We start from the raw sequence: 8,705 nt of genomic DNA on the forward strand, positions 1-8,705 counted from the left end.
CATCTCCTATCCCTATCCCTATCCCTATCCCTATCCTTATCCCTATCCCTATCCCTATCCCTACCCCTACCCCTACCCCTATCCCTATCCCTACCCCATGCCCATCCCCATCCCTATCACACTGGTGCAACCAAGCCAGATGGTTCCCTGATCAGCTCAAGGTGAAGGTGATGAGAACATGAGGCTGAGCCAGCTCTGCTGGTGACCCGCACCATAGGGACACAATGCTCCCCAGAAACCTACAGGCAAACAGTAGGGTCACAGCCAAAATCTGCTGCTATTCTCTATCAAAACCACTGCCACTTAGTTTGGGTGCTCCAGGCATGATTCAACACTCATTATCTTCACTGCACTGGAGATTAGGCTGCAATCTTCTCAGATAATAGCTTTATTAGCTCAATATTATGCTTTCTACATTATTTATTTACTCTAAGTCCAGAGCACTCAAAGCTTCCACTGGAACAGTAATATTGGTTCAGCAGGCAATATATGCTGCTTTTAGCCCTGGCAAAGACAAGATTCCATGTAAGAACAATCTCAGAAATGTGTTCTTGCTGATGAGCTGCAAGAAGGTGCGTGTTTCTATGGTCACCTCCTCAGGTGCTGATAGTGAGAGATGGTGGTCCTAGGGCTTTGGCAAGGGGTTGTTGAGCTCTAGGGTTGAGAATGGGAATGAGGTTGAGAATGGAGATGAGGTTGGGAATGGGATAGGAAAGAAGATAGGGATGAGGATGGAGATGGGAATGGGGATGGGTAGGGGGTGGGGATGTTGAGCCATTCCAGCCTCTAGTGGGCAGATTGTTCTGCTCCTGGCCAAGTGACAGTCAGCACCTAGGGCATAGCTCACTGCATTAAAAATAAATTAGACACCACTAATTACTCATTTAACAATAATTGCATGGCCTCTTGACTTTGGCCTTGCTCATCAGCAAGTACAGGGAGCTCTTGGTCACAACTGGGCATGGGGCATTGCAACACCCTGGCAGCCCAGCAAGCCAGGCTGGTTACAAGAGCTGGTTTGTATCAGCCTTGTAAGGGCTGCCCAAGAGTATCTGTGATGAAATCACTTAGCCATGACCTTCCTCTGAGTAGGCATCACGGCAGAGGATGGTTGTGAATGAGTTCCCTTTCCTTGACCTCGGCATGCAAGCCAGGAGCTGACCCTCCCTACATCCAGCTCTTCTCAGCAAATGCAGTGCTCTCTTTCCTCCGTGGCACAGGGCTCTCCTCTCCCTTTGCTCCTTCCACTCCTTCCTTGGCAATCAGGTGTCCACAATGCAATCAGCACACCTCCAAGTTGGGACTGGAGGCACCAACATGGGGCTGGCTCTTTTGGCTCACTCTGCCCACAGGCTCCTGGAACCCGTGGCCTCTGGCAGTGAGCGCTTCCTTGTGTTACCCCCTGCTGCTCCAGGAACATCAGAGGAGCCCCAAGCAGCCCCAAACAGGAGAGGTTCCTCCTCTAGGAGCAGCACCTGTGATGTGTCTGTGACACCCCAAAAACACAAGCAGATGCTGTGGGCTACCTTTGATGTGTGTTTCTTTGCTGTTCAAAACAGCCTTCTTTGGAAGGGCTAGGGCTGGAGGCTGTCTATAAACACTGGTGCTGTTGTTAGGTTCCGTCCATCTCTTTGAAATGGGGGTGCCCATCATTCTGCAGTTGGGGAGCAGAGGTTGGAGACTCCTTTGGATGCACTCAGAAATGTTCCATGTATCCAGGCCTGGATGTTTACAACCATCCATCTTTCAAAACTCTCAAAGCACAGCCTCATCCCTGGGGTTTGGTATAAACACTGGGTTCCGGAGATGGAGGGAGCGATCTGGCAGTGCCATCAAGAGCTGCCCTGCGTCAGCAGTGCTGCAATCTGCAGCTGCCTGGAAAAACCCCAGTGGAGAAGCTGTGGGTCTGGCCACACATCCCGGCACGCCCAGCCCAGCCCAGGAGCAGCCAGGGATGGAGTATATCAGAGAATGTGCATCTATTTGTCTGCTTGCTGTCTGTGTCCACATCAAGCAGAGATGCCTGGAAACAGCTCTGGAGAACACTTCCTGGACTGCTGCACTTAAGGCAGACCAGCTCCAGCTTTCTGGAGCTGTCAGCAGCCTGCCATCCAGCACTGCCCCTAAGTGATGCTCTGGTGAGCCAAGGAGGGGCAAGCTGGCTGACACCAACCATACACTTGCACCCCCTACTGACCACAGGAGGGGCATCCCCATCTCTCTTCTCTCCTGTGGTACATTCCCTCATATCCTACCTGGGCTCTGCCATCCAAGAGTTGGCTGCCATCACCCAACTTGGTGGTCTAGGAATTGGCTCCAGCTATGCCATTGAGATATCTATGGAGAACACAGCAGCACAAAACCCTCCTGTGACTCAGGCTGCTCCCCAGTGACTTGCCCCAGACCAGAGTGTGGGTCGGTGGTGGAGCAGGGATGTGTGCTCAGCCTTCTTCTGTATGAAAAGCAGCCAGACTGGCCATGTAGCTCACCCTGCTCGGGGCTGCCCATAGCTGGCGCTGCCAGGATGCTATCAGCCACTCCTGTGGCTCTGCAGAGAAGCCATGAGTCTAAGTGCAGGGTTTGCTGACTGCATCTTGGCCCGGGGAGCTGTGCTGGACGAATTGCTGTATAATCACAGCACAGCACAGCCTGCAGAACAGCATTGTAATACTTCTTTCCTCTTATCATCATGCAGCTTTGCAGGCTCTCATTTGATCTTCTTTATCCATGTGAACGTGGCCAAGAACAGAGCAGCCTCTGCCTGCAGAACAGCTCCTTTTGTTCCCTTTGTTCGGGGGCTCCAGGCTGCTTCTCTGTCTCCTCTCTCCATTTCTGGTAGCTGCGTGGGAAAAAGCACCTTTCCAGCTCGATGTCACTATGAGCTTGGCTATAGAAAAGGGCATCATGTACTGAATATTACAGATATTCTGTGAGCCGGAGCACAGTGTGGTAAAGAGCAATCTGAGCTAAAGAGGGGCTGTAAGTAAGAAGGGGACAGACTTTTCAGCTGGCTGTGTTGTGACAGGACAAGGGGAAATGGCTTCCAACCGAAAGAAGGGAGATTTAGACTGGATATAAGGAAAAAGTTTTTTACACTAAGGGCAGTGGGCACTGGCACAGGTTGCCCAGAGGAGTGGTGGGCTCCCTGTCCCTGCAGACACCCAAGGTCAGGCTGGATGGGGCTCTGAGCACCTGATGGAGCTGTGGGTGTCCCTGCTCATTGCAGGGGGGTTGGACTAAATGGCCTTTAAGGGTCCCTTCCAACTCAAATCAGTCTATGATTCTATAATTCTCACGGGGTGGATCCTTCACCCAGGATCTGCCCCCCATTGCCCACAGTGAGCTGCCCTGAGCCAACGCTGAAAACAGGCAGTGTTGGCTCATTTTGGCTGATCTATCTGCTCCTTCTGAAGAGCTGACCCTTTTTGTTGAAATAAATCCACAGCAAATCAGCTTGGGAGAAAAACAAAGAATGTGAGGGACGTGAGAAATACAGCTCCGCGTTTCACTCTGCTGCTGCTCCTGATGTGAAAGCTTCCACATGACTTCAGGCTGAAAGCGGGTTGCAGTCAGCTTAGATTTTACAAATGTTTAATTCAGAGGTGTTGTGAGCATGGAAGAGAACTCAGAGCTGTTCTGAGCCAGGCATCCTGCCTTGCACAAAGCCTCTTACAGCCGATGAGCCCATTTCTAGCCCAGCCCTTCCCACTTCTGGTTTCGGACAGGTGTGCAGCAATCACTCCTAATGCAATTTTGCACGCCCTTTTACACCCAATTGACTGAGTACTTTCAAAACAAACCCCAGACGGATCTCAGCTCCCTTGTCATCATCTCCCTTGAGGAGAACCCGTAGGAAGACGTAGAATTACCCAAATGAGGACTTTGGCAGGGCTGGGGCACAGCAGGCCGTGTTACTCATCACAGCTCCAGCTGCAGGCTGGTGATCCGCTGGCGACTTGCAAGCAAATTATTTTTATTCTGTGTTTACAAAATAAGAGAAGGAGGTTATTGGGGAGGGCTTGGGGCGGGATGCATCACTGGTGGTGGTAAAACTGAGATGACACAGCTCGCTTGCACCAGATGAAGGAGTGCTCCCTCATTAAGCCTGACTCATCCGAGGGCGCGGGGGCAGCTCATGGCCCCGAGCTGCTGCTGCTGCCAGGGGCTGGCAGAGCCCTGATCCCTGCTGCAGGGCTCCAGTGCCACACGCACAACTGGTGGGACTGGTTGGTAATGGTTGGCTTTGGCTTTCTCATCTTCCTTGCTGGGAACTGCTCTTTACACTGAGGTTGTGTGGGCTGGAAGATGGAGATTATTTTTTTAACTTTTTTTTTTTTTTTTAAATTAAAATTAAGAGGGGGGAATAATTTACTGCTGTTTGAGAATCCTGGATAAACAGCACTGTTAATCTCAGACTTCTCGAATTGTAAATTAAGCCTCCCCAAATCATGAAATTGTTTTCTTTTCATAGGTCACTCCTAAGTAATGCCTTCTACATACTTCCATAGAAACGACAACAGATACAAAGAGCACGATAACACTATTTGACAGAGCAAATTCTCACCTTTCAAACACTACTTTCCAACATAGTCACTACCATTAGCTCTGCATCTTTGTCAGCAATGAACAAGAGCCTGCATGCCCCACTCACTAAAATCTGCACCAGAGGAGGTGACCCACTGTTGTTGTCACCATTGCTGAAATCTACCATGCAGATTGTAACAGGACAAGGGGGAATGGCTTTAAACTAAAAGAGAGGAGATTGAGGTTAGATGTTAGGCAGAAATCCTTTACTCAGAGGGCGGTGAGGCTCTGGCACTGCTGCCCAGAGCTGTGGGTGCCCCATCCCTGGAGGTGCCCAAGACCATTAATGGGGCGCTGCAGTCTGAGCTGGAGGACACCCAGCCCACGGCAGTGGTTGGGGCTGGATGGGCTTTAAGAACCCCTCCTACCCAAGCCATTCCACGATTCCATGATACACCAAAATTGCTACTTGAGTGGGACAAAGGAGCAAATGACCATCACCCTGCCAAGGCCTGAGTGACTCTTTCCTCGGCTCAACTCGCAAAGCAAGAGAGAGGAACAAATCTCCTTCCTCATCCCTCCTACTTCCCAGTTCCCTAATCATTAGGGAATGAAAAAGTCAATATTGAACGTGTTGAAATGAAGCACAAGGAATGAAATTCCTCCCTGGCTTGCCAGAGGGTGCTGAAAGAGCCACGCGTAAACCTACATTTTCCAGAGTCTCAGTCAGCACAGGGTGACTATTTTGGCTGGCCAATATGCAGTGAAGGAGCCTGATTTCAGGATGTAATTTGAAATTGAAAGGGGAAAAAGCACCTTCAAGTGCCTCATAACTTGGCCTCCCCTGACAGAGTTTCAGAAAGTGTCTGGCCATTTGGGAAATTCAAGAGGTGGGAATAAAGAGAATTTCCCACTTGGGAAACTCAAGAACAAGGGCCAAGGGACACAAACTGGAACACAGGAAGTTCCATGTGAACGTGAAAAAAACTTCTCTGCTGTGTGGGTGGCAGAGCGCTGGAACACGTTACCCAGAGAGGTGGTGGAGTTCCCTTCTCTAGAGATATTCCAAGTCCACCTGCATGCTTTCTCTGCAACATTTAATCTGTTTTAGAAGTAACCTTTTTATTTTTAATTCAGTTAAAACAGGCATAATCAATAGGCACTCAAACACTCCTTTCTTGTGTACCAACAACACAAGACAGTTACCTTGGTCTACCAGGTACAGTGGTGCCTGAGGGAGGCTGAATTAAGCCCTAGTGATGAGTTATGGTGCACAGTGCTTCCCAAGCACAACCACTGAGATTACAAAGATTTTGTTGGGTAGCGAAGAGTGATGGTTGATGTCCCGCTAAATGCTTATCATCTCTGGCAGCTTAATTGAATCCCGTTAACAGATGCAATGGAACTTGGAAACATTTCTCTTGCTAGCGGTCCTCAGTGAAGCAGAGAAGCCCAGCCTTGCTGTTATTTCTCTGTTTTCAAGTATTTCCCTTTGAAGGCAGAGGGTGCAGAAATGACCTTCCTGAAAGAAATACGCTACAAAAGGAGCATACGATTCAGGCATCGGATGGTTGCACTGTGCACACAAAGAGAATCTTTAACACGGTTCATCTCCAGCAGCTATGGATGTCCATGGCCTCGAGTGACTTTTAGGAAAGATTAAGGCACACATGCAGCAGCAGGTCCTCTTGCAGCAGCTGAACTGGGTTAGCCCCTCATCAAGCTCCACGCTCCACGGTGTTATCTTTTTCTTGGGAAAGCCACGGTGCTGGGTAGAACTTAAATTATACCCTATGGAAGCTGGCTTGCTCCTCTGATGGAGGTTGTAATGAGGGAGTCGGGATTCCAGTTATAGCTTGGCACAGCAGATGCAGCTGGGTTTGCAGATGATAAAAACACAGCCTTGTCTCAGGAATGCTGCAGAAGTGAGGCACGCAGGCAATTTTTTTTTTTTTTCTTTCAGAGCAGTCCTTTGACTCTGGCTGTACTGTGCAACAGTTGTTCCCATTGGGAAATCAATATTTACAGAGTAAGCAGTGAGGGGATGTGGGCTGGGTGCCATCCCAGCAGGTAACAGACCTGCTCTGTTCACTCCTGCACCTCAACCCCTGGAAAACGTTACTCTTTTCTCCTCTGGGGTTGCAGTAGTTTTTCATTACCAGTGATGAATACTAATGTATATGTACTCTGGTCTGTGTGTTTCTCAAGGCCTATTTGTGAGAAAGAAGGCGGCGACTGGAATATAGGATGTTACAGTATATGCATTCCAATAGTACTCACAGCTCACCTCTTCCAGTCAGAACCTCGTGCACAGAATTAGCCATCCCCTCAAACAGAACAAGTTCTCATGGAAGGTAATCACAGAATCATAGATCATTAGGGCTGGAAAAGACCACTAAGATCATCTAGTCCAACTAACAACCAAACCCCAACATACATATGGAGCCAGCACTCCATATATACCAAGCTTCCAATACAACCTACAAACTGGGGACCTCCCCAGGCTCCTGTAACCCTGATGCTTGCAGAGACCTTCATAGAGGAGACAAATGCAAGAAGCTGCAGCCCAGCAGAGATCAGCAACCCAGCCAGGAAGCACCGTGCCCACCAGGCACTGCTGATGGAGATGGCTGTGGGTGCAACAGGACTCCCTGCTCGCATTTGCCTGAGTCCATCTTTGACTTTGCAGCAACACTCAGCTCTGGCTGTGCAACATTGCCCAGCACCCTGTTTCCTCTCATTTGCAGAAGCAACTTGCAGCTGTAAGAAAAATGTTTTCTCTCTAATCTGTATTTATGCAGGATGGAGATAAAGACATTCCTCTACAATCATTTAATCTCTCTTTGTGCTGACACCACTAGCTTTGCTCAACCCAGCTCTGAAGCAGCCATATGTGCTGTGTTCGCAAACAACCCCCAACACAGGCAGATGAAGGGCAGCCCCTTCTTCTGGAAGCTCTGGAAGTTTCAGGCATGTGATGTGAAGCACGAAGCCTGCCCACAGCTCGGCTCCCGTTCCCAAGGCAGCTGCGTGCAGACATGCCATCCCTGCCACAAGCCCAACTCATGCAAGCAAGCTCCCAGCAAGCTCCGAACCCCGCCTAGCCCTAAAGGGTTGAAAAAACAGGAAACCGTTTCAAAGGTGTCTGAGGATTTGATGTTGATGTTTGAATTTCCCTTTTGCATCACTGTTTTTTTTTTTATGTTTGTTTTGTTTTGTTTTGTTTTTTAGCACTGCGAAGTGCTGCGAAGCCAATGGTTATTTCTAGTTGGAGATATTGTGCTTTTGGAAGTAAAGGCAAGGAGGACAGGAAATAAAAATGTTTGAAAGCACTTCAGTGCACTAGACAAGCATTCAGTGTGAGAAGCTGAGCCCTGAGGGGAAAGCATATCTCATGTACCAATGGATAGCAAAGGCAAAGCTGTTCTGCCTACCAACAGTTTTGGTGCTATGTAGTTGCAGGAAATAATATAATGTACTCATCAATAGAAACAGAGTTCTAACGCTGTGACGATGATGTGGAAGGAGCTGGAAGGACAAAACAGACTGCACTGCTGGGCACGCGGCATCGCTGCTCAGCCAGGCCTAAGAGCAAGCAGAGGGGTTGCTCAGCATGGCTACAGGAGCTGCAGGAACAGGAGCAGGCTGAGAACATCCTGTAGGTGGGAAGCAGCCCTTGGAGAAGCAACTGGCAATGAGTTTGTCAACAGTGCTGCATCTGGAGCTGGACACTGGAAAAATAACCTCAGGTAGTCTACTAGTAGAATGCACCTGGTGAAACTCCATCCTGCTTGTCACCCAGTGCAGCACATGTCAGTGCCCTGTCCCTGTGTTCTCATTCCTATCAGAACCAACTTCCTGAGACAGTGGCAACCTTTGGCCTGATGGACACAGAAAGGAGGCATTTCCTCAGGGGAAGTTCATTTAGAATTTTGGACACACACAACAAAGTAGGAAGAGTGGGAAACCTTTTCAGTAATCTGGGAAAGTATTATGGGGCAAGACCTGTCCTGCTGAAGGGAAGCACTTTCCCTAGGCCGCTGCCCTGCATTTGTTTGGCCAGAGCTCTGCAAGCAGAGGCAATGCGAGAGTCAGGACTGGGTCTCTGGAGCTCTTTTTTAGAGGGTAGAGTCTGGGGAATGAACATTACAGTTTGTTAGAAAACCACTAGCATTTCTACA

General features: G+C 49.2%; 1 pseudogene; it reads right to left on the reverse strand.

Annotated features, from left to right (window-relative positions):
* The window catches only part of LOC104911288, a 20,062-nt pseudogene that overhangs the window by 10,259 nt on the left and 1,098 nt on the right, over window positions 1-8,705 (reverse strand).

This window comes from Meleagris gallopavo, chromosome 5 (assembly GCF_000146605.3).
Source record: "Meleagris gallopavo isolate NT-WF06-2002-E0010 breed Aviagen turkey brand Nicholas breeding stock chromosome 5, Turkey_5.1, whole genome shotgun sequence".
Lineage (NCBI taxonomy): Eukaryota > Metazoa > Chordata > Aves > Galliformes > Phasianidae > Meleagris > Meleagris gallopavo.